Source organism: Macaca fascicularis, chromosome 3, assembly GCF_037993035.2.
Source record: "Macaca fascicularis isolate 582-1 chromosome 3, T2T-MFA8v1.1".
Lineage (NCBI taxonomy): Eukaryota > Metazoa > Chordata > Mammalia > Primates > Cercopithecidae > Macaca > Macaca fascicularis.
Genome location: NC_088377.1, coordinates 177,117,454 through 177,144,570, shown reverse-complemented (window position 1 = coordinate 177,144,570; position 27,117 = coordinate 177,117,454). Strand labels below are relative to the sequence as shown.

The window sequence follows — 27,117 nt, the reverse complement described above, 5'->3', positions numbered from 1 at the left end:
TTATCTGCCCACCTCAGTCTCCCAAAGTGCTGGGATTACAGGCATGAGCCACCATATATGGTCTACATTATAAACTTTTTAATTTTTAAAACGTTTTAACTTTTATAATAACACTTCACTTAAAACACACATTGTACATATCCTCAAACATTTTTCTTTATAGTGTTACTCTGTAAGCTATGTCTATTTTAATTTTTAATTTATTAATTTATTATTTGAGATGGAGTCTCGCTTTGTCACCCGGGCTGGAGTAGTGGCACAGTCTTAGCTCACTGCAACAATTGCCTCCCAGGTTCAAGCGATTCTCCTGCCTCAGCCTCCTGAGTAGCTAGGATTACAGGCACTTGCCACCACGCCCAGCTAATTTTTGTAGTTCAAGTGATGCAGCTGCCTTGGCCTCCCAAAGTGCTGGGATTACAGGTGTGAGTCACCATACCTGGCCTTATTTTAATTTAAAAACAAAAACAAAAACAAACTTTTTTTGTTAAATACACACACATACACACACATGCTTACATTAGCCCACACCTATGCAGGGTCAGGATCATCACCATTGTTTTCCACCTCCATGTCTTGTCCCACTGAACATGGAGCTGTCATTTGTGATAACAGTGCCTTCTTCTGTAATATTTTCTTAAGGACCCGCCTGAGGCTGTTTTACAGTTAACTTTTTTTCATTAGTAGAAAGGAGTAAACTCTAAAATAATGATAAAAAGTGTAGTATAGTAAATATATAAACCAGTAACATAGTTGTGTATTATCAAGTATTACATACTTCAGGCATCCATTGGGGATCTTGGAATGTATTCCCCTTGGATAAGAGGGGACTTGTACTGAATAATTATAAATTACTGATCTCTGCCATAAATACAAAAATGTGAGTGTGTGTTGTGGGAGTGGCAGTCAGCGTGTATATGTTCATATCTGGTGTGGGTGAAGATCCCAAGGGGAGATCCAATCTAACAGGAATGGAAAAAAATACTCCATTAAAATGTGTATGTGATTAGATTTTTATATATTTATATAGATATAAACATGTAAATGAATAAAACAGTGAACACTGTCCTTTTATTTAAAATTAATTTATTAAAACCAGAGAGCAGCAGCTTAGGAAATACACCAGATTTATTAAAAATCTACTTTAATAGCCCAGCTGTCTTTCAAATTATCTGTGATAATCTAGTGTATCAATAGCAATCTGATGTATAAATAATAGTGTGTATACAAAGAAGTACTCTAATTCAGATTCTCTTCCAATTCAAATTAGTAGCTTTAGTCTGTATTTCTTGTACCTTATGAAAAACTTCTTTGTGCAGTATCTTTAGATTTTTCTAGTCATTACTAAACACTAAAAGCGATTTATTAGCAGTAAATATTAAAACATTGGGCTTTATTAAATAACAGTTTTCTTGAGAATGGTGACAAACAAATTTTAGAATAAAATTTTTTATTTTTAAATTTTATTTTTTAAATTTAATAGTATTATAGAATGTTGATTAGCATTTTATTTTATTCCTATTGTAGGTTATCACAGTTTTTTAAAAACTTTTAGGTTTGGGGGTACATGATAAGGTTTGTTGCATAGGTCAACACATGTCATATCACCCAGATATTAAGCCCGGGACCCAATAGTTATCTTGTCTGCTCCTCTCCCTCCTTCCACCCTCCCCACTTCCCCTCAAGTGGAGCCATGTTTGTCATTTCCTTTTTTGTGTTCATAAGTTTTTATCACGTAGATCCCATTTATAAGCGAGAATGTGCAGTATTTGGCTCTCTGTTCCTGCGTTAGTTTGCTAAGAATAATAGCCTCCCACTTCATCCATGTTCCCACAAAAAACATGATCTTGTTCTTTTTTATGGCTACATAGTATTCCATGGTGTATATGTACCACATTTTCTTTAATCTGTCATTGATGGGCATTTAGGTTGATTCCATGTGTTTGCTGTTGTGAATAGTGCTGCAGTGAACATTCGTGTGCATGTGACTTTATGGCAGAATGATTTATATTCCTCTGGGTATATACTCAGTAATGGGAATGCTGGTTTGAATGGTAGTTCTGCTTTCAGCTCTGAGGAATTGCCATACTGCTTTCCACAATGGTTGAACTAATTTACATTCCCACCAGCAATATAAGTGTTCCCTTTTCTTCGTAACCTTGCCAGCATCTGTGTTGACTTTTTAATGGCCATTCTGATTGGTGTGTGATGATAGCTCATTGTGGTTTTGATTTGCATTTCTCTAATGATCAATGATACTGAGGTTTTTTTTTTTTTTCATATGCTTGTTGGTGGCATGTATGTCTTCTTTGAGAAGTGTCTGTTCGTATCCTTTGCCCACTTTTTAATGAGATTGTTTGTTTTTCTCTTGTAATTTTTTTTTGTTTCTTATAGATGCTGGATATTAGACCTTTGTCAGATGCATAGTTTACAAATATTTTCTCCCATTCTGTAGGTTGTCTGTTTGTTCTGTTGATAGTTTCTTTTGCTGTGCAGAAGCTCTGAAGTTTAATTAGATCCCGCTTGTCAATTTTTGCTTTTGTTGCAATTGCTTTTGGTGTCTTTGTCATGAAATCTTTGCCAGTTCCTACATCCAGGATGGTATTTGCCTGGGTTGTCTTCCAGGGTTTTATAGTTTTGGGTTTTACATTTAAATCTTTAATCCATCTTGAGTTAGTTTTTGTGTATGGTGTAAGGAAGTGGTCCAGCATTGTTTTACCCAACTTCAAACTATACTACAAGACTACAGTAACCAAAACAGCATGAAACTGGTACAAAAACAGGCACACAGACCAGTGGAACAGAATAGAGGGCCCAGAAATAAGGCTGCACATCTCCGGCCGTTTGTTCTTTGACAAAGCTGACAAAAACAAGTAATGGGGAAAAGATTGCCTAACCAATAAATGGTGCTGGGATAACTGGCTAGCCATATGCAGAAGATTGAGGGTTATCACATTATTCAATCCCTTTAAAATATGTCACTTAACTGCAAGAAGTTTAATGTAATCATTTTACATTTTTAGAGTTTTAGAATGGGGACGGATCTTAGAGGTTTATCTAATACAGTCTCTTCATTTTACTGACCGAAGCTCAGGTCTATAGAAACCTATGACTTGACCAACTTCTCAAAACTAGTTATTTTAAGAATCCAAGACTGTAACCTAGATCTGCTATACACACCTTATTTTCTAATGCTTTCTAATTTGAATCTACTTGAAATACAGAATGTGCTTAATATTTGCATGTTTAGAGGTCTTCATTAGTAAGAAAATCTTCAGAAGCAATGGACAAAAGTGTAAGGAAGTATTAGGAAGGAATTGAGTTTCCTATGAGAGGAAGGGTCTTTGTGACATGCGGTTGATAACTCTCCTCCAGTCTTTTATTATTTCATTCCTTTCATCTCTTTTTTCTCTTGGACCCCCCTACCCCCTTCTCTCTTAGAGTGCAGATGGGATGACTGAAAAGTGGACCTTTTAGAGTAGACCAGAATAAGGAGATTGGATCAAGGGATATGGGGGCAGAACTGGTGGGTTAATTACATTTTGTAACTTCCCAAGCTGGTTCTAATGTTCCAGCACAATTACTGGAAACCAAAGGAACTAAAAACATAGATTTTTTTTTTTAGAAGCACTCCACACTCCGCTGAAGTTGGTAATATTATAAAAGTTGTAGAATTCTCTGTTAGTCTTCCAACCTACACCTGTGAAGTCTACTTTTATGTTTTCTCTTTTAAACATTTTCCTTTTTTTTTTTTTTTTTTTTACCTTTTCTTTATCCTTCTGTTCAAACTTTGTTTGCTTCAAGTGATTTTTTTTTTTACAAGGGAATAGAAAATATAAAGTGAATATACTCTTTTTTTTTTTTTTTGAGACGGAGTCTCGCTCTGTTGCCTAGGCTGGAGTGCAATGGCCGGATCTCAGCTCACTGCAAGCTCTGCCTCCCAGGTTTACGCCATTCTCCTGCCTCATCCTCCCGAGTAGCTGGGACTACAGGCGTCCACCACCTCGCCCGGCTAGATTTTTGTATTTTTTAGTAGAGATGGGGTTTCACCGTGTTAGCCAGGATGGTCTTGATCTCCTGACCTCGTGATCCGCCCGTCTCGGCCTCCCAAAGTGCTGGGATTACAGGCTTGAGCCACCGCGCCCGGCCAAAGTGAATATACTCTTAAGACAGATATTCTTTCTTTTGATAAATCTCTGGACTGTCGTGGTTCTTATCCTTGTTTAAAGAGAAGAGTTGCTGAAGTGGTTAAAAATATTTTACTGAAATTTCATCTTGGTAAAAGAAGACAAAGTTAATTTTTAATATTATTTTTATTATATTTGCTCTGCTTATTTCCTTTTTTAATTTAATTTTATTTTTTTGGGACCGGATCTCGCTCTGTCGCACAGGCTGGAGTGCAGTGGTGCAATCTCAGCTCACTGCAGCTTCCACCTCCCGGGTTCAAGCAAGTCTCCCACCTTAGCCTCCTGTGTAGCTGGAATTACAGGGATGCGCCACCATGCCTGGCTAATGTTTGCGTTTTTAATAGAGACGGGGTTTTGCCATGTTGGCCAGGCTGGTGTTGAACTCCTGACCTCAGGTAATCCACCTGCCTCGGCCTCCCAAAGTGTTGGGATTATAGGTGTGAGCCACTGCGCCCGGTCTCTGCTTGTTATTTCGAAAGTTTAATAGGTAAAGCAGGGACAGGCTGTGAACTGAGATAAGGACAATTAGATGATGATATTTATTCCTGTAGCTGTGAGTCATTATGTAGCCACAGTTGGGTGTACAGGGCTTGTTAGGAGCAGCCTTTCAGGGAGTATCTTCTGAATATTTGATAAAAGTAGTTGATAAGTTATGAACATTAGCAAAACCACTTATTGTAATAAGCATCTTTAAAATTGCTCATTTCTTTTTTGCACACTAGGCTTCATAAACATTTAAATTATAAATTTTGATTAGTCTGTGTAGGGGTGAGAATTAAAAGGAGATACGTGAAATTTATTTCTTAAATGTAGCTAAGAATCATTACACTAGACTTTTCAAAAAAATACAGTGACTGGCACACATCACCTAAAATTGTGGGGTAATTTTCTGCTTTCACAGATCTTTGTAGAATGTGATCTATACCAGGTGTTGGCAAACTATGGGCAAACTATGCCCTACAGGCCCCATCCTATTCATGGACTGTTTTTTGTGAAGTCCATGAGCTAAAAATGGTTTTTACATTTTTACAGGTTTGTAAAAACAAAACAAAGAATATAGAACAGAGATCGTATGTGCCTACATAGCCTGAAATACCTACAATCTGGCCCTTGCAGAAAAAAATTTGTTGAATCCTGAAGGAAGCTCTACATGGTCACATAGAACCATTTCAGGCAATTCAGAATTACAGGCATAAGTTGCCTTATTGTGTACTGCTTTAATAAGTGCTTCATAGATACTGCATTTTTTTCAAATTGAAGGTTTGTGGCAACCCTGTGTCAAGCAAGTCTGTCAGTGGCATTTTTCAGCAGCATACACTCACTTCATGTTTTGGTGTCACATTTGGGTAATCTCACAATATTTAAAACTTTTTAGTGATTGTTATATCTGTCATGGTGATCTCTGGCCAGTGATCTTTGATGTTACTATTATAGCTGTTTTGAGATGCCAGGAACTGCACCTGTGTAAAATGACAAACTTAATTGATACATGTTGTGTGTGTTCTGACTGCTCTGCTGACTCGCTATTGCTGTTTCTCTCCCTCTGGGTCCTCCCTACTCCCTGAAACACAACAATATTGAAATTAGTTAATTTTCTAAGTGTTCAAATGAAGGAAAGAATCACACATCTCTCACTTTAAATCAAAAGCTAGAAATGATTAAGTTCAGTGAAGAAGGCATGTCAAAAGCCTCATGAGATAGGCCAAAAAGTAGGGCTTTTGCACCAAAAAATTAGCCAAGTTCTGAATGCAAAGGAAAACTTGAGGGAAATTGAAAGTGCTGCTCCAGTGAACACATGAATGATAAGAAAGCGAGACAGCCTTATTGTGGACATGGAGAAAGTCTGAGTCGTCTACTTAGAAGATGAAACCAGCCACATAGTTTTCTTAATACCACAGCCTAATCCAGAGCAAAGCTCTAACTCACATCCAGAGCGAGGCTCTAACTCTCTTCCATTGTATGAAAGCTGAGAGAAGTGAGAAAGCTACAGAAGTTTGAAGCTAACTGAGATTGGCTCATGATGTTTAAGGAAGAAAGTCATTTCCATAACATAAAAGTGCTAGGTGAAACAGCAAGTGCTGATGTAGAAACTGTAGTCATTTGTCTGGAAGATCTAGCTAAGATCATGGATGAAGATGGCCACACTAAACAGATTTTTCAGTGTAGATGAAACAGCCTTCTAGGACTTTGATTATTACAAAGGAGAAGTCAGTGCCTGGCTTCAAAGCTTCAAAGGGTAGGCTGACTCTTATTAGGGGTTAATGCAGCTGGAGACTTCAAGTTGAAGTCAGTGCTTATGGATTATTCTGAAAACCACAGGGCCTTTAGGAGTTATGCTAAATCTACCCTGCCTATGCTCTGTAAATGGAACAACCATTTTATATAAGGGACTTGAGCTTCCTCTGATTTTTGTATCCATAGAAGGTGGGGAGGTCCTGGAACAAGTCCTCCAAGGATACCGAGGGATGATTATATTTCATGTTGTATACCACAGCTTGTAAAAGTACATCCTTAGAATAGAGAGAAACCATTTGCCTAATAGTCAAAAGATTTCTTCAGGGAGAAGTATAAGAGAAAAAGATTTGAAAGCGGTCTAGGATTTAGACTTATGGTCAATTGTGAGATTTCCTTGTTGGTTTAGATCAGAGCAGAGGTTGGTAAACTGCGTCCCACTGACGAAATCCTTCCTGCTGCTTGTTTTTGTGAGTCATGAGAGAATGGTAGAAAGCCTCACTGACAGCATATCTGTTTACAGCGTGGTTTAGGGAATGTTAAGCCCACTGTTGAGACCTAGTGCTCAGAAAAAAAGATTCCTTTCAGGCTATCACTGTGCATTGCCCTGGTGACCTGAGAGCTTTGACGGAGATGTACAAGGAGATTAATGTTGTTTTCATGCCTGCTAACACAACATCTATTCTGCAGTCCATGGATCCAGGAGTAATTTTGAGTCTCACATAATCTTATTTAAGAAATACAATGTTCATAAGGCTATAGTTACTGTAGATAGTGATTCCTCCAGTGGATCTGGGCAAAATAAATTGAAAACCTTCTGGAAAGGATTCATCATTCTAGAAGCCATTAGTAACATCCCTGCTTGATGGGAGGAGGTCAAGATATCAACATTAGCAGGGGTTTGGAAGAAGTTGATTTCATCTCTCATGGATGACTTTGAGAGGTTTAAGACTTCAGTGTGGGAAGTAACTGCAGATATGGTAGAAATAGCAAGATAACTGGAATTAGAAGTGGAGCCTGAAGATGTGACTGAATTGCCGCAATCTCGTGATAAAATTCGAACAGATAGAAGTTGGCTCTTAACAATGAGCAAAGAAAGTGATTTTTAGAGATGGAACCTTCTCCTGAAAACGCTATGAATATTGTTGAAATGACAACAAATGATTTAGAATATTTCATAAACTTATTTGACAAAGCAGTGCCAGGGTTCGAGAGGATTGCCTCGAATTTTGAAAGAGGTTCTGCTGTGGGTAAAATGCTGTCAAACAGTATTACATGCTACAGAGAAATCTTTCGTGAAAGTTTGGCAAACTTTATTGTTGTCTTTTTTTAAGAAATTGCTACAGCTGCTCTGTCTTTTGGCAACCACCACCCTGATCAGTCAGCAGCCATCAACATCAAGGCAATACCCTCCACGAGGAAAAAGACTGTGACTGTCTGAAGGCTCAGATGATCTTAGCATTTTTTAGCAGTATTTTTAAATTAGGGTGCATACATTGTTTTCTAGACATAATGCTGTTGCATATGCGATATACTACAGTATAAACATACCTTTAATATGCACCGTGAAACCAAAAAATTTGTGTGACTTGCTTTATTGTGGTAATTGCAGGTGCCTGGAACTGAATCTACAGTATCTTCGAGGTATGCCTGTATAGGTAAAATAATACAAATGAAGAAAATCAACACACATGGAGTGTTTGTTACAATGTTGTTTACAGTAGTAAAAACTTCGAAACAAATGTTTAGTAACAGGAGACTGGTTAAATAAATGATAGGACATCTGTGTAGTAGAATATAATATTCACTGAAAGTCATAACCTGTGATTTACACAAAGGAAAAATGTTGATTGCATTAAGAGTGGGGGAGACCCAAATTCCAGAACTGTATGCAGTAAGATCCTTTACAGAGCACACACAAACACATGCACATACATATGCTCTTGATATCTGTAGAGTTACAGAAAGCTTTATATACTAGAGTATGGAGTCCTGGGCGACTTAGATATTTTTTCTAATTGTTGCTTTTATTTCATTGCTAATTTTTTTTTTTTTTTTTTTTTTTTTGAGACGGAGTCTCGCTCTGTCTCCCGAGCTGGAGTGCAGTGGCCGGATCTCGGCTCACTGCAAGCTCTGCCTCCCGGGTTCACACCATTCTCCTGCCTCAGCCTCCCGAGTAGCTGGGACTACAGGCACCCGCCACCTCGCCCGGCTAGTTTTTTGTATTTTTTAGTAGAGACGGGGTTTCACCATGTTCGCCAGGATGGTCTCGATCTCCTGACCTCGTGATCCGCCCGTCTCGGCCTCCCAAAGTGCTGTGATTACAGGCTTGAGCCACCGCGCCCGGCCTATTGCTAATTATTTTACAATGAAGTTAAATAATTTACTTTTGGGTATGGAAAAGTTAATCAGAATAGAGTTTTAAGTCACAAAGAGAACAGGTATTTTATGTAAAATAGTATTAGAAGCCTGGAAACGCTATTGAAACTTACAAATTTTTGGAAAAATTAAAATAGAACTTATCTCAAAGTCCTAGTAATTTATTATTATTAAAGTTTAAACAGGCTAAGCATGTAATAATGACATTTCTGTTAGTCACCCAAAGGAAATAGTACTATTTTAAGGTATATCCCTTACAATGTGAGACATTGTGTATCATAGAGAACACTTCTTTCCACAAAAGCATGCATTGGTGTTACTTTCAGATACAGATTTTGACTTAGCCAGATCATAAAATTAAGCCTCAAATAACATTTCTTCCTTCCATTTCTCTTTACCTTTGTCTTCCCTTCCCTTCCCGTCCTTTCCTTTCACTGTGTATTACTGAAGTACAGTTAGATAATACTGACTTTTTACAAATGTATGCTCCCTGTTGTTGCCAACATCCAGTCTTCTTTCTCTTCTCTCTCTAGTATTTTGTGGGTTAATGTAAATGTGTTTCACATCTCATTAAATTTATTCCTTGATATTTGATGTTTTATTTGATGCTGTTTAAGTGTTATTACGATTTTACTTTGTTTCCATTGCATGTTGCTAGTATTTCGAAATACAGTGGATTTTTGTATATTGGTTTTATAGCCAGTGATCCTGCTAAATTAGTAGTTATAGTAGTTTTCTGTTATTTTGGGGTTTCTATGTACAAAATCATGTAATCTGCAAATAAAGACTAGTTTTACTTCTTTTCCCATCTTACACAGTAGTCCTCCCTTATCTATGGGTGATACGTTCTAAGACCCCCAGCGATTGCCTGAAACCGCAGATAGTACTGAACCCTGTGTATACAGTTGGCCTTGTGTATCTGTGGATTCATCCAGCCATGGATGGACAATTTTCGGGGCTGGGGCGGAGACAATAAAAAAATACAAATAAAAAACTCTGTTACAGTAACTTTATATAGCATTTACTGAGTATTATAAGTAATCTAGAGATGATTTAAGATAAATGGGAGGATTGCGTATGTTATGTGCAAATAGTAAATCATTTTATATAAGGGACTTGAGCTTCCTCTGATTTTTGTATCCATAGAAGGTGGGGAGGTCCTGGAACAAGTCCTCCAAGGATACTGACGGGTGATTATATTTCATATTACATACCACAGCTTGTACAAGTACATCCTTAGAATAGAGAGAAACTGTTTGCCCAATATGTAGTCAAAAGATTTCTTCAGGAAGAAGTATAAGAGAAAAAGATTGGAAAGAGGTCTAGGATTTAGACTTACGGTCAGTTATGAGGTTTCCTTGTTGGTTTAGACCAGAGCAGAGATTGGTAAACTGCATCCCACTGCAGAAATCCTTCCTGTTGTTTGTTTTTGTGAGGCATGAGAGAATGGTAGAAAAAATAATTTTAAAAAATCAGTATTTTGTAATATGAGAAAATTAAGTGAAATTCAGTTTTCAATGTCCATAGATAGTTTCATTGGAATACAGCCATGCTTACTCATTTGTGTATAGCCTGTGACTGCCTTTGCATTTAAGCAGTAGAGTTGAGTAATTTTAACAGTTTGAATGGCCAGTAAAGCATAAGATATTTACTGTTTCGCCCTTCAACAAAAATGTTTCCTAATCTCTAGATTCTCTTCTGTTTTCGTCAATGTTACATTTTTAAATGGGGGTTTTACTTTCTAAGATGGCAGTGGTGTAAGTGAGTTTCCATCCCACAGTTCAGTAAACAGAATATCCTGTTCTCAGATATTACACACTTATATGTTTTAGTCTTTTTTTTTTTTGTTTTTTTGAGACAGTCTTGCTCTGTTGCCCAGGCTGGAGTGCAGTGGCACAATCTTGGCTCACTGCAACCTCCACCTCACAGGTTCACCTCGTGCCTCAGCCTCCCAAATAGTTGAGACTACAGGCATGCACCACCACGCCCAGCTGATTTTTTATTTTTAGTAGAGATGGGGTTTCACCATGTTGGCCAGGCTGTTCTTGAGCTCCTGGCCTCAAGTGATCTGCCCGCCTCAGCCTCGCAAAATGCTAGGATTATAGGCCTGAGCCACAGTGCCTGGCCTTAGTCTTTTTTTTTTAAACCTATGGGCTTAAATTTCCTGAAGTCATTTAAAGTATATATTTATTTAAATAGACCATTTTGGTTGCAAAATAAATAAATTCCTGTGTCCATAGTTGGATGCTAGACTTTTATTTTGAAATTGTTTTTAAAATGTGTATAGAATATATTTATGTGCAATTTCAAGATGAGTAAAACTAGCACCCATATATGTATTGACCATTATTTTCTATATTCAAAGCACAGCCTTTCAGTTGGTTGAATTGGTTGGCATTGCTATGTGAATTTAAAGCTTTTTTTCCCCCACATAGCTTTTTTTTAGGAGAACAGGATTTTGCTCTCTTCCCCAGGCTGGAGTGCAGTGGTATGATCCTAGGTCACTGCAGCCTTGAAATCCTTGGCTCAAGTGATCATCCCACCTCAGCCTCCCAGGTAGCTGGGACTACAGACACACACCACTCACCTGGCTATTATTTCTTTCTCTTCCTGTCCTGTGCTGTCCTTTTTTCACATGGGGCCTTGCTTTGTAGTCCAGGCTGGTCTCCTGGCTTCATGTAATCCTCCTGCCTCAGCCTCTCAAAGTGCTGGGATTACGAGTATGAGCCACTGTGGCTGACCAGTTTGTTTTCCACAATTGTAATGGACCTAGTGTTGTGTATCAGTGGTCCTTTATGTTTATAGAATGTTTTGTTTTGTTTTATTTTATTTTATTTTATTTTATTTTGAGACATTGTCACTCTGTCACACAGGCTGGAGTGAAGTGGCATGATCTCGGCTCACTAAAACCTCCTCTTCCCCGGATCAAGTGATTCTTATGCCTCAGCACCCTGGGACTACAGGCACATGCCACCACACCCAGCTCATTATTGGACTTTTTGTAGAGATTGGAGTTTCACCACGTTGCCCAGGCTGGTCTCAAGCTCCTTTTTATTTTTACTTATTTACTTTTTTTATTTTTCTTTGAGACAGGCTTTTACTCCTGTCACTCAGGCTGGAGTGCATGATCTTGGCTCACTGCAACCTCTACTTCCCAGGCTCAAGTGATTCTCCTGCCTCAGCCTCCTGAGTAGCTGGGACCACAGGTGCACAGCACCGTGCCTGGCTAATTTTTTAAAAATTTATTTGTTTGTTTTTTATTTTTATAGAGATAGGGTTTCACCATATTGCCCAGGCTGGTCTTGAAATCCTGAGCTCAAGCGATCCACCTGCCTTGGCCTCCCAAAGTGCTGGGATTACAGGCATGAGTTGCTGTACCTGGCCTTGTTTTATTCTTGAAAACATTCTGACACATACGTTCTCTGTGAGATTTCTATGGTAATAGTAATTTGGTTAACATTTTCTATTGGAAACAGGAATGAACTAGTTGTATGTGGACCAGAGGACACTTGACTGTACTATTTTAGTTTTATGGTGTAAAACGGTTACCATTCTAGGCTTTACTGAGTCATAATAGAAGTGAGGCACACATGGAGATTAGGGAGGAACAAGCATTAAAACATTAAATTTTTTCTTCCTTTTAAAGAAGAATTAATAGCCATATTTCTGTATTTTAGGCCCCTTAAAAGTATTTGTTATTTAATTTTATCCCAGATGGCTGCATGGTAGCATATCTAGAAATCAAATATATATATGTATTTTTTTATAGAGATAAGAGTTTTACCATATTGCCCAGACTGGTCTTGAACTCCTGAGCTCAAGCGATCCACTGGCCTTGGCCTCCAAAGTGCTGAGATTACAGGCATGAGCTGCTGTATCAGCATATATATATATATATGTGTATATATATTTGTATCTATATATGTTATATATTTATATATGTTATATATTATATACAATATATATAAAAAACAATTCCAGGAAAATACTCATACATAAGGTTGTTTTACTTTTGTTTAAATTTTCAAAAATCGTTTTCTTTCATTTAAAAATCATTATTTACCCAGATACCTGTTATCTGCACTCCTTTATGAATTCTGTCTTACTGTACCCTTCCTCCATGTCCCCTTATGCCCCACCTAGACCCAAACACCGAAACGGTGGACTTCCATATGAATCACTGCTTTCCATGAAGTGGAAGTACAGAAGTGGTGACAGGATGTTCCTGAATGAAGTTTGAGACAGGTACACTGAGAGAGAGCTCTTGGTGGGCAAGGAACATAAGATTAGCAGCATGCCACCTGGGGTTAGAATTTAGCAGGTGGTAGAATCTAAGTGACTAGATGACAGTTTGGCTAAAGAAGTGGTTGCATTTAACCAGGCTAATAAACGTGAGCTTAAAAAAAACATTGACTGACTAAGACTGAGTCTCGCACTTCATTTTCAGTTTAGTGTTTCTCCTTGGATTAATTTTTTCTGTTTTATCCGTTACTAGTGTTGTACTGTAAACTGATGTACAGAAGTATCTCTAAAAAGACTCATTTATGAGTCCAGACAGACTAGAAGGGTTTTAAGCTTGTAATACCTGGATCCTTTTGTTTTAATTAGGTTTCTGGATAAGTCCTTACAAACTTTAAAGGTGTTATACCCTATCAGATACTTTTTCCCCCAAATAAAACTGTTTTTTTTTCAGTTGAAAATAAAATTGATATAGGCAATTCCTTTTCTTGACAACCTTCACAAGTGTGGTAGAGAATTATTTAGGACACTAATTAGTCTCAGCTTTGATTTTTGTGCAGATTTGATTTTACCTATTAATAACACTTTCATCAGGTGTAGCCTTTAATTTCATAAACTCCTAGCCTCCTCCTGAGAGAGCATTAAATTAATAGGAAACATACTGATGCTAATCTCTAATTATACATTCAGAAGTTTTTCATCTCATCAATCACTCTATTGTCCCTTTTTGTTGTCCGTTATACTTAAAATTTCAACTAATTTAATATAGTTTTTCTCATTATAAATGTTCATTTCTAAAGATTGGAAAATAAAGAAAACAAACTACCTCTAGCCCTCTACTCAGTGACAGACACTCTATTTTCTTTTCTTTTTCTTTTTTTGAGATGGAGTTTCGCTCTTGTTGCCCAGGCTGGAGTGCAGTGGTACGATCTCAGCTCACTGCAACCTCTGCCTCCCAGGTTCAAGCAGTTCTCCTGCCTCAGCCTCCTGAGTAGCTGGGATTACAAGTGCATGCCACCACACCCGGCTAATTTTTGTATTTTTAGTAGAAACAGGGTTTTGCCATGTTGGCCAGGCTGGTCTCGATATCCTGACCTCAGGTGATCCACCTGCCTTGGCCTCCCAAAGTGCTGGGACAGGCATGAGCCACCATGCCTGTCCCTATTTTCTTATATGTCCTTTGATATACTCTTTTATTACTATTCCTCTTTTAGAGACAGGTTCTCACTCTGTCACCCAGGCTAGGGTGTAGTGACGTGATCATAGCTCACTGCAGCCTTGAACTCCTGGTCTCAAGCGATCCTTCTGCCTCAGCCTCCACAGTAGCTGGCACTACAGGTGTTCTCCACCATGCCCAGCTATTTTTTGTACTAATAGGGTCTTGCTATTTTGCCCAGGCTGGTCTTGAACTCCTAGCCTCAGGTGATCCTCCGTCCTCAGCCTCCCAAAGTGCTGGGATTACAGCTGCAAGCCACTGCACCCAGCCTGAATCACTCTTTTATGCGTCTCTCTGCGATACTCTATGTACAGTTTTGGGAGCATATAATACTTGCATATGTCTATGGTACAGTGTTGAATAAAATAGGCACAGTCTTTGCACTCAAAGGATTAAAAGTCTAATACTCTTTAAAAACTTATCTTTTAAAAATTAATTGCTATTATAGAAGAAATACGTAAATAGTCTTTTTGCAAAAACACATAGATAAGGTTCAGGTTTCTGATTGCTCCCATTCCCTTCTTTATTTTCCTAACGGTAATCACTATTATCAGTTTATATGTCATTTTTCCCCCTAAGGTTTTGCTTATCCTGTACGTATGTAGAGAACATGTATGACTTCTTTTTTAGTGTAAAAACAGTTGGCTGGGTGTGGTAGCTCATGCCTGTAATTCCAGCACTTTGAGGTGGTCAAGGCAGGCAGATCACTTGAGTCCAGGAGTTCGAGACCAGCCTGTCTATCATGACGAAACCCTGTTTCTATTAAATATACAAAAATTAGCCAGGTGTGGTGGTGCATCCCAGCTACTAGGGAATCTGAGGGATGAAAATCGCTTGAATCTGGGAGGTGGAGGTTGCAATGAGCCAAGATCACACCATGCATTCCAGCCTGGGGTACAGAATGAGATTGTCTCAAACAAACGAACAAGACAAAACAAAACACAACTGTTATACAGTACCTACAATTAGTTTTCTTTTCATTCAGTATGTTAGTATGTCCAGATTTAGTTCTTTAAACTGCTTTATTTCATTTTATTGGTATACAGTAACTTAGCCTTTCCTATTGATAGACATTGGGAGTCCCAATTTTTTGCTATTGCAAAACATTCCTGCAATTGCTTGTACTCATACAGATGTGCAACTGTTTCTCTAAGGCAGTCATACAGAGGTGGGGTTAGTAGATCATAGAGGATTTGTGATTACCCTTGAAATTTTACCATTCATGTTACTCTTTTTTTACCTTCTTTTTTTGGAGGGTCTTATTTTTCTTTTTGAGTCAGTCTCACTTTGTCACCCAGGCTGGAGTGCAGTGGCGTGATCTTAGCTCACTGCAACCTCTGCCTCCTGGGTTCAAGTTATTCTTATGCCTCGACCTCCCAACCATTCATGTTACTCTTTTTTTTTTTTTTTGAGAGGGAGTCTCGCTCTGTCGCCCAGGCTGGAGTGCAGTGGCCCGATCTCCGCTCACTGCAAGCTCCGCCTCCTGGGTTCCCGCCATTCTCCTGCCTCAGCCTCCCGAGTAGCTGGGACTACAGGTGCCCCCCACCACACCTGGCTAATTTTTTGTGTTTTTAGTAGAGACGGGGTTTCACCCAGTTAGCCAGGATGGTCTCGATCTCCTGACCTCGTGATCCGCCTGCCTTGGCCTCCCAAAGTGCTGGGATTACAGGCGTGAGCCACTGCGCCCGGCCTCATGTTACTCTTAAAGTTGGACCTTAGAGCAGTTTATCTTATGTCACTCCCCTCCTAACAGACATTTTATCCTTTTTAAATCTAACAAATTAGACATTGTTGTTATTTTATAGAGAAATGTGTGATTCAGTTTACCCACATTTTTACCACATCTTTCTTTACCATCCCTTCAATTTCTGACTGTGGCTGGGCACAGTGGCTCACGCCTGTAATCACAGCACTTTAGGAGGCTGAGTCAGGCGGATCACTTGAGGCCAGGAGTTTGAGAACAGCCTGTTCAACATGGTGAAACCCCGTCTCTACCAAAAATACAAAAATTAGCCAGGTGTGGTGGTGTGTACCTGTAATCTCAGCTACTTGGGAGGCTGAGGCAGGAGAATCCCTTGAACCCAGGAGGCGGAGGTTGCAGTGAGCCGAGATCATGCCACTGCACTCCAGCCTGGGCGAAAAGAGTGAGACCCTTCCACAAACAAACAAACAGAAAAAAACAATTTCTGACTGTCCTCCTGGATCATTTTCCTCCTTCTTAAAAAACATCTTCAGAAGTTTCATTAGTGGAAGCCTTTTACTGGTAAATTGCCTGTTTTTGTTTATTTAATTTTTAATTTAGCCTCATTTCTCTTTTTGAGTCAGGGTCTTACTATGTTGCCCAGGCTGGCCTTGAACTCCTGGGCTTAAGTGATTCTTCTGCCTCAGTTTCCCAAGTAGCTGAGATTGCACGTGTTGGCCACTGTGCCTATTTTTAGCTGTTTATCATGAAAGTTTTTAAGCATACATGAAAGTAGAACAAATATTATGATGAAATCCAGTATTTCCATTCCTCAGTTTCCTGTTATTGATATTTTATCATTTGATGTTTAAAGAGGGGTCTCTTTACTTCTCTGTGTCTCCTTTCCTGCTGGAATATCCTATCATGAAGTCTGTAAATACTTCAGAATGTGTCTCCTAGAGAAGAGGTTAAAAAAAAAAACCCACAATATTCTCATTCCTAATGAAATTAGCAGTAATTCCTTAACATCGTCTAACACCTAGTCCACATCAAAGTCTTTTCAGTTGTCTTTGAAATGTCTTTTTATAATTTTACTCTCATTTTTCAGGGTTGTTATTTCCTAGGTGCACTCAGTTGTAGGTTGACAGTAATTTTCTCTTCATATCTTGAAGATACATCACTGCCTTCTGGCTTCCTTGCTGTTACTTGCTGTTACTCTAATGATCATTCCATTGGGTGAAGGGTTCTTTCTTTATGGCTTCTTTTATGGTTCTTGTTGCCTAGTGTTCTGCAGTTTTACCACTTTGTGTCTGGATGTGGGCTTATTGATCCCACTTGGGTATGTTGTACTTTCTGGGTCTAGGGATTACTTTTAACCAATTCTTGGAAATTTGCAGCTAGTATCTCTTTCTTTTAAAACTTTGAAAAAGGAAATATACATATATTCAGAAACATGTAAAACATGTACATTTTCATTATAAAGTGGATATCTTTGTAGACTCTTCCGAGGTCAAAAGCAGAATATTTCACGTACCTCAGAATCCTCTTCCTCCCATATACCCCTTGCCATTTGAAATCCTCTCCCTTTCCTTAGAGGCACTCACTATCATGACTTTTATTACCTTTATGTGCATCCCTAAAATATAGTTTCCTTTGTTGAAATTTACATGACCAGCATCGTATACTTTGTCTTGCTGTTTTTGCTCAAATTATGTTTGTGAGATTCATCTGTGTTGTTACCTGTAGTTCTTCATTTTTATACAGTCGTTATTACTTAAGATAGTTTTTCTTTCCCTTTTCCTCTCTCTCCTGTCCGTTTACTACTCCCATTCATGTGCTTAATGATGTTTCATATTTGTCTGAGGCTTTGTATTTTTTTCACCCTTTTTTTTTCCTCTCTATTCTTTGGATTGCATCATCTCTATCAGTCTGTCTTCAAGTTTGCCAGTTCTTTTTTCTGCCAGTTCAAATGTACTTTTGAGCTCCTCTAGTGATTTTTTCTACTGAGTGTTCAACTCCAGAATTTCCGTTTGGTTCTTTTTAATAATGTCTCTTTATCGATATTGTCTATTTGTTGTGATACTGTCATTATACCTTCCTTCTGCAGTTATGGTATCCTTTAGTTCTTTTGACATATTTATAATGGCTTTTTGAAGTCGGTTAAATTCATCCTCTGGTTGCTCTTGCAGGTAGTGGCTTTTGCCTTTATTTTTCTCTGGTATATGGGTTATACTTTCCTGTTTCTTTGCTTCTTTCTTTTTTTTTTTTTTGAGACGGAATTGCTCTGTCTCCTGGGTTCAAGGAGTTCTCCTGCCTCAGCCTCCCTAGTAGCTGGGATTACAGGCGCATGCCACCACGCCTGGCTAATTTTTTGTATTTTTGGTAGAGATGGAGTTTGACCATGTTTACCAGGCTGTTCTCGAACTCCTGACCTCGTGATCCGCTCACCTCAGCCTCCCAAAGTGCTGGGATTACAGGCGTGAGCCACTGTGCTCAGCACTTTCCTATTTCTTTACATGGCTTGTAATTTTATGTTGGAAACTGAACATCTTGTATAACATTGCAACAACTCTTGGTACTGATCTTTCAACCCCCTGCTCGTTTCCAGGGCTTGTTACAATTATTTGCTCATTTGTTTAGTGACTTCTCTTTCCCTATTTTAGTGACTTCTGTTTCCCCCTTGCAGTGTTTAAGCCTGTGGTATTGCTCCTTAGGGGCACGGACTTGTGTATGCCCTCATGGCACCTGGCAGTGTTGGGCTGACAGTGTTTGGCAGAGCTTTCTTCTGTTTCTTTTTCTGACCACACCCAGCTTTTTATCTCCACTGATTTCTGGCTGCTCTGCTGTCTTTAACAATACCCTAGGACATAAATTGCTTCTTAGCCAGATCCAAACAACTCTTGAAGTCATTGCACATACGATTTGTTCAGACCCGGGGGGTGCATCCCAGCTGTCTTATTCCCTGGTTCTCACCTGCAAACTAGCTGACCTACAGTTTAGCCTGTAGTTTGAATCTCTTCCAAAATGCCTTTCACTCAACCTTGTGTTTGATATTGCCTTTAGGCTTGAACATCACACTCTTGCACACGAAGTCACTTCCTTTGGGAAAAGATTCTCAGCTATCTCTGGGAACATGTTAAATTATATGAGATACTTTGTATGCTGCTTTTGATTTAAATCTTAGAAAAGTAAAATACACATATTTTACTACATAAATAGCAAAGCGATAGAGAGGTAAACAGTCCTACATAGTTGATTTTTCTGTATAACGGCAGTTTAACCTTTAATGAGAGAGGCTTTTAAAAGTTGTTAGTTAGGTAGATAGATTTCTAAAACATAAGTAAGCTTTTCTTGCTTCTTAAAGGTAATACAGTCCTGAGTTCTATAGTATATGAATATTCATGGTAGATATATGTTGGTACTTTGGCACCTAATTTAAAAGGGGAAATTAAGTATTAGTGCTGATATTTAAACTTTTTCACTTAGCACACTGTTGATAGCTACTGTTTAGTCTGTTTTCTGTCTTTGTGTAGTTCATGCAAATAACATGCTTTGTGAAATGTATCTAACAGAAACAATGGACAACTTAAAGTGCTGTTTCTTATTTTCGAAGGTTGTCATTTACAACAGACATGTAACAAATAATTTATTCTTTCTTTTACGTATTCATCAAATGTGTGAATGCTTAGTATTTACTGGAAGCCATGTTGTAGCTGTGTGGTATACTGTCATAAATGTGATGCACCAGGTAATTTCTGCCCTCCTAAAGTTTCCATTCTAGTGGGAACAGACTAATTAGAAAAAATATATAGTTTATAATTTTATGTATATATTGCATGTATGTTTTTTTTTTTTTCTTTGAGACAGAGTCTCGCTCTGTCGCCCAAGCCGGAGTGCAGCGGTGCAATCTTGGCTCACTGCAACCTCCGCCTCCCAGGTTCACGCCATTCTCCTGCCTCAGCCTCCTGTGTAGCTGGGACTACAGGCGCCTGCCACCACGCTCGGCTAATTTTTTTTTTTTGTTTTGTATTTTTTAGTAGAGACGGGATTTCACTGTGTTGGCCAGGATGGTCTCGATCTCCTGACCTCGTGATCTACCCTCCTCAGCCTCCCAAAGTGCTGGGATTACAGGCGTGAGCCACCGCACCCAGCCATATTTTTCTTTTTTTGACTTTTTTATTGTGGCAAAATATATGGAACATAAACATTTACCATTTTAACCATTTTCAAATGTGCAGTTCAGTGGCATTAAGTACATTCACTTTGGTGTATAACCATCACCACTGTCTGTTTCCAGAAATTTTTTCAGCATCTCAAACGGAAACTCTGTACAATTAAGTAATAACTCCCCATTCTTCTCCCCCAGCCCCCTAGTAACCTTGATTCCACTTTCTGTATCTTTGAATTTGTCTATTCTAGATACCTCATAAAAGTGAGATCAGGCTGGTCATGGTGGCTCATGCCTGTAATCTCAGCACTTTGGGAGCCCGAGGTGGGAGGATCACTTGAGCTCAGAGTGCAAGACCAGCCTTTGCAACGCAGGGAGACCCCATCTATATAGATATTTTAAAAATTAGCCGGCTGTGGTGGCACATGCCTGTGGTTCCAGCTACTCAGGTGGCTGGGGTGGAAGGATTTGCTTTATAAAGCCCAGAAGTTTGAGGCGAGGCTGCAGTGAGCTATGATCCCACCACTCACTGCACTGTAGCTTGGGTGACAGAGTGAGACCCTGTCTCAAAAACTAGAAACCAAAAGTGAAAACATAAAATATTTGTCTTCTTGTTACTGGCTTATTTCACTTAAAGCATAGTGTTTTCAGGGTTCATTTATGTTGTAGCATGTATCAGAATTTGATTCCTTTTATGACTGAATATATTCTAATATTCCATGGTATGGAGATACCACATTTTGTGTATCCCTCCATTGATGGACACTTGGATTACTTCCCATTTTTTGGCTATTGTCAAGAATACTGTTAGGAACACTGGTGCACAAGTATCTGTTCAAGTCCTTTCAGTTCTTTTAGTATACACCTAGGAGTGAAATTGCTGGGTCATATGCTGATTCTAAGTTTAGCAACCACCAAACTATTTTCTGTAGTGGCTGTACTGCCTTACATTCTCGTGTATTATTGTTTTTGGAAACAGAGTTTCACTGTGTCGCCTAGGCTGGAGCGCAGCAGTGCCACATCATGGCTCACTGCAGCCTCTCCCTCCTGGCTCAGGTGATCCTCCCACCTCGGCCTCCTGAGTAGCTAAGACTACAGTGTGCACTACCATGCCTGGCGAATTTTTGTAGACATGGGGTTTCATCATGTTGCCCAGGCTGGTCTGGAACCCCTGGGCTCAATCGATCTGCCTGCCTCAGCCTCCCAAAGTGCTAGTACTGTGAGTGTGAGCCATTGCGTCCAACCTTTCATGTATTCTTATACATATCTTTTGAACAGGACCCTAAACACAAAACCATGTATACAGCAACACTTTATAAGTGATAAGACACTTTCAAACATAATTTTGAGTGTGTGATTTTATTTTGTGTACTTACTGCATGGTATGTGAGATTTTTGGTGATGCAGGAGCATTATTACACATGTCAGAGTTATTAGTTACAGTTGATGTAGAGAAGAAGAACTCAAGTAACAGGGTAAAAATTTGCCATAGAATTTAACTTTTTAAAAAGTAATGTCGTTTTATTCTTTGGGCATTTGCACTCTACTCCCAAGTGTGCATAGCTCCAACATCAGTAATCATGACTTCTGTCTTATCATGTTGGAAAGGGCATGAGTTTTGAAGTTGGGTCCTATTTTTGAATTGTATCTTTAACACTCTAGCTTCAGTTTCATATTTTATAAAGGGTTTAGTGTGTTCTTGTGAGGATTGGATCGTGTATATGAAAAGGATTCTTCTTTGTTTGTTTATTTTGCGACAGGGTCTTGCCCTGTTGCCCAGGCTGGAGTGCAGTGGCGTGATCTAGGCTCACTGCAACCTCTGCCTCCCAGACTCAAGCAGTCTTCCCACCCCAGCTTCCCAAGTAGCTTGGACTACAGGCGTGTGCCACCACTGCAGCTAATTTTGTTTTCTTTTGGGTAGAGATAGGGTTTCGCCATGGTGCCCAGGCTGGTCTTGAACTTTTGGCCTCAAGAGATCCATCTGCCTTGGCCTCTGAAAGTGCTGGAGTTACCATGCCTTTTTGAGACGGAGTCTCACGCTGTTGCCCAGGCTGGAGTGCAGTGGCGCGATCTCGGCTCACTGCAAGCTCCGCCTCCCGGGTTCCCGCCATTCTCCTGCCTCAGCCTCCTGAGTAGCTGGGACTACAGGCGCCCGCCACCGCGCCCGGCTAATTTTTGTATTTTTAGTAGAGACGGGGTTTCACTGTGGTCTCGATCTCCTGACCTTGTGATCCGCCCGCCTCGGCCTCCCAAAGTGCTGGGATTACAGGCTTGAGCCACCGCGCCCGGCCTTCTGGCAGAATTGTTGTTGAGACAGGGTCTCACTCCATCACCCAGGCTAGTGTACAGTGGCGTGAACATGGCTCACTACAGCCACGACCTCCTTTGGTCAAGCAATCCTCCTGCCTCAGTCTCCCAAGTAGCTGGGACCGCAGGCACACAACACCATACCTGGCTAATTTTTAAAATTTTTCATAGAGACAAGGTCTCCCTGTGTTGCCCAGGCTGATCTTGAACTCTTGGGCTCAAGTAGTCCTGCTACCTTGGCCTCCCAAGGTGCTGGGATAGCAGGTGTAAGCCCCTGTGTATGGCTAAAAATGAATAATTTTTTCCCCTGCAAAATTAATTCTAAGGACTTCCGCACCCCATTCAGGAAATCATTGGCTTTTTTTGCCTTTTTCATTTAAAGAGATATTTTATTTCTATGTCTTACAACGTTTTACATCTTATTATTTCAACTCATTATGTTATGTTATGTTATGTTATGTTATGTTATGTTATGTTATTTATTTTTGAGACAAAGTTTTTGCTCTTGTTGCCCAGGCTGGAGTGCAGTGGCTCAATCTCGGCTCACTGCAACCTCCGCCTCCTGTGTTCAAGCAGTTCTCCTTTTTCAGCCTCCCAAGTAGCTACGATTACAGGCATGTACCACCATGCTCGGGTAATTTTTTTGTATTTTTAGTAGAGACAGGGTTTCACCATGTTGACCAGGCTAATCTCGAACTCCTGACCTCAGGTGATGTGCCCACCTTGGCCTCCCAAAGTGCTGGGATTACAGGCATGAGCCACTGCGCCGGCCTTTTTAGTTTTAATTTTAATATTAGTTGTCTGGCTTATGAAGTAAAATTATTCTCTAAATGAAAATTTGGGCAAGGGTATTTTGGAGAGTCAATCTCAAAGCTTATTTTAAAAGCTTAGTTCAGAGGGGTACTATAATACATTTAGGAAATTGCTCTATACTTGAAATTCCCTAAAAGTTTGTGTTTCTTCATTATTCAGATGAGTACATCAAATTCCAGAGCTTTTGAATTTCTTATCCAAGATCATATAGTTACTTTGTGAAAGAGATGAGTCAGTCAACTCTTTGACCTTGTATTGCAGTGTTCTACCACATCAGACTACCCTCCTCCTACCTTTTACTATTTATGAGATTACTTTTGGCAGCCGGCTTCTGTGGCTTCTCTCCATGGTGCTAGAAGTGCACAAATGTACTTACTTTTGTGTTAACTATCTAAAGGATTTCTTGTTCCTTTGACCCTTTTTGTTCCTCTAAACCTCCTACTAAACTGAAAGATATATATTCTTGTAAGCTTTTTTAAAATTAAAAAGCAGATAGAAACAGTCAAAAAGCAAAACCTCAGTATATCATTTTTTATTTATAGTAATTTATCTTCTAGAAAGCTTTTCTGTTCATAAGCCCCAATGTATTGTTTCCTTCCCAACTTTCCATAAATTACTTCACTAAAACTCTAATAACCTGTAGTTAAATAAATGATATCTTAGAATCAAAGGTATTAGAAGTGTAGATAGCACCCTTTGATTATTTCAGTTTACTTTTCTGTTATTGGAACCTATATTTGAGTCTGAGTTTTCTACAGGTACAGTTTTGGGATGTTTAAAGTTGGAGGACCTATTAGAAGTCAGCTTTAAACTCCTAACTGTATATATGCTGAAAAGTGATAGTGGCAAATCTGGGCATTTCTTTTTTTTTTTTTAAATTTTGTTTTGAAATATAGATTCACAAGAAGACACTATTTCATTGTATTTTTCTTCTAATTTATTAGCAAAAGTGAGAAGTAATTTAATTTTTCTAAAGGAAATGAAAACAATTTTCCTCTTTTTTTAAAGGGCCATTTGAATTGTGAAAAAAATACATTTTTTGCAGCAATTTAGATAACATGGATTTTTCTTTAAAAAATTAGTAGTCTCCTAACTCCATTTTGTCTTTTGTGAAATAACAACATTTTGGTGTCTAAACCTCCATATGTTTATTTTCTTAGTGAAATAAATTAAATATATACACATACAGGGTTTGTATATTTTTATGAAAGTAATTGTATATTCATACTTGCTGTTCTTTAAAAAGTATAACTAGAATAGACATTCTGATCAACATACCTTATATCATAATTACTTAATGATTTTCCTATTAATGGACGGTATACTGTTTGCAGCTTTCTACCCCGCCCCCTTTGTTTTTTGTTTTTTTTTTTTTTTGAGACAGAGTCTTGCTCTGTTACCAGGCTGGAGTGCAGTGGCACGATCTCGGCTTACTGCCACCTCCGCCTCCTGGGTTCAAGCAGTTCTCTTGCTTCAGCCTCCCAAGTGGCGGGGAATACAGGTGTATGCCACCATGCCCAGCTAATTTTTGTATTTTTAGTAGAGGCAGGGTTTCACCATGTTGGCCAGGATGGTCTCGATCTCTTGACCTTGTGATTCACCTGCATCGGCCTCCCAAAGTGCTGGGATTACAGGTGTGAGCCACCACACCCGGCCTGCAGTTTTCTACTCTCATAATGCTGTAGAACATAGCCAAACACTTGGCTATGTTGGTGTCACTATTTATGTAGGATTGATTCTTAGTTAGGAGGTGGTATAAGGGAGTGGTTAAGAGCACAGATTATCTAGGGCTAAAACTTCATAGAAGGAATCCAGGCTGTACTAATAAGTGTGTAACTTAAGGCAAAGTAATGTGTTCCCATTTCCTCTTTTGAAAGAGGGACTAGATCATTGATCCTCTCTACTTCTCTACTTTGGGTAAAAACTAACTTCTTTGACAGGCTAGATGGGGTTTAAAAAAAAAAAAAAAAAAAAGAAGTTACCTGGCTGTTAACTAAAGAGATTGATCATTTTTTTTCATGTATTTTAATCACTTGTAATTCTTCTGTGAACTACTTACCGTTTTCTTGTCTCTTTTTTTTTTTTTAACTTGTCTTTGTCTTACTGCTTTGTAGGATTTCTTTATACATTCTGAACATTAGCTTTTCTTTATATGTAGCAAACGTATCTTTTACTCTGATGCTTATCTTCAATTTTATTTATATTTTCTTCTTTCCATGTTGCTAAGTTGATTAGTTGATTGCCTCCTTTTATGACTTGTGAATTTTTGTTTTGCTTATGAAGGCCTTTTGTATCCCAAGATTTAAAAAAAAAAAAATTCTGTTTTTTTTTCTTTAACACTTCAATAATTTATTGATCACTAGATCATTTGGGATTTTTTTAAATTGCAGTATTAAATTATATACTATTTTTTTCTTCAAATGGATAGCCCAGAGTCCCATCACTGTTTATGAAATGGTCCAGCCTTCCCAACTTGAGTTACACATTTTATCAAATATTAAAATCTCATAAATTCATGAGTCTGTTTCTAGATTTTTCTAATTTTGAGACAGGGTCTCACTCTGTCACCCATGCTGGAGTGCGGTGGCACAATTATAGCTCACTGCAATCTTGAACTCTTGGGCTCAAGCGATCCTCCTGCCTCAAGCCTCCCAAGTAGCTAGGATTACACCACCATGTGCACCACCATGCCCAGCTAATTTTAAAATTTGTTATAGACATGGGGGCTTTGCTATGTTGTGCTGGTCTTGAACTCCTGGCTGGAGTTGAACTCCTGGCCTCAAGTGATCCTCCTGCCTTGGGCTCTCAAAGTGCTGGGATTACAGTCATGAGCCACTGTACCCAGCTATATCTAGATTGTTTAGTTTCTTTGCTCTTTTGTCTATTTTTATACTAATAGGAAATTATTTAAATTACTGTAGCTTTATAGTATAATTTAGTATGTGATAGGGCAAATTCCCACTTTTTCCCCCAGAAGCTTCAAAATGATTCTCATGCATTTATTCTTGTATGTAACCTTTAGGATCAGTTTGTCCAATTATGTGAAAAATTACCACCATGATTTTGGTGGGATTACTATAGAATTATAGATTAGTTTGCAGGCTCTCAGATTTTCACTTAAAATGGTGATTTCAACCTAACCTTTTAATCTAACAGTGACTTTAGCCTAAACTGTTACCTGAAAATTTAAAACTCCCCATAATCTAAAAAGTTATGTTTTTTAACTTTTCAAAAAGTGTTTGTGATATGAAGGTCTATTTGTTCCCTTCTTTCTTCCTGTTTCTTGTAGGCTTTTTGTAGTATTACCATAGGAATACTTTTGTTTAACACATGTTTTTCAGAAGTTTTCATTGGTATATTATTACGTAATTAGTTGTATAGTTAAGGTCTATGGTTCTGTGGCATCCTAGTTTTTCTGAGTTTTAACCTATATTTTCTGTGTCAAGAGTTTGATGTTAACATGTAACTGTAGATGACTGAGGTCTCTTGTTTTCATTTGATTCGTTTTATAAATTGTGACAAACTTCAGAATAGTGTAATAGTCTTCTAGTTATGTGGCAATATTACTAGGTTTTAGGTCAAAGATGGGACAGTTAAGAGTGCAGTTTTACCTTATTTATTCCTCTAAAATGTGTTACGATTAGTGCTATAGGCTAGTACTAAATGTTTTATCAAGAAAAAAGGAACTTCTTTTATATTTACATTGAATCCAAAATGTTAATGATGCCAGGCCTTTTGTTTTGGTATTCAGAAATTTTCAGAAATCCATTCTCAAAGCCATTTCAGGTTGATAACAGTAGTTGCTCAGTCAGTTTTTTCAACTTTTTTGACAGTGTGACTCTTAATTGTTGACTGTGCCATTTTTCCAGTAGTAAACAATGTATTTTGTTTCTTCTCA

At 38.6% G+C, this 27,117-nt stretch overlaps 1 protein-coding gene across 6 annotated transcripts in view; it reads left to right on the top strand.

The window, feature by feature from the left end:
* Positions 1 to 27,117, top strand: part of CNOT4 (CCR4-NOT transcription complex subunit 4) — a 143,710-nt gene that overhangs the window by 39,892 nt on the left and 76,701 nt on the right. The window lies entirely within an intron of this gene.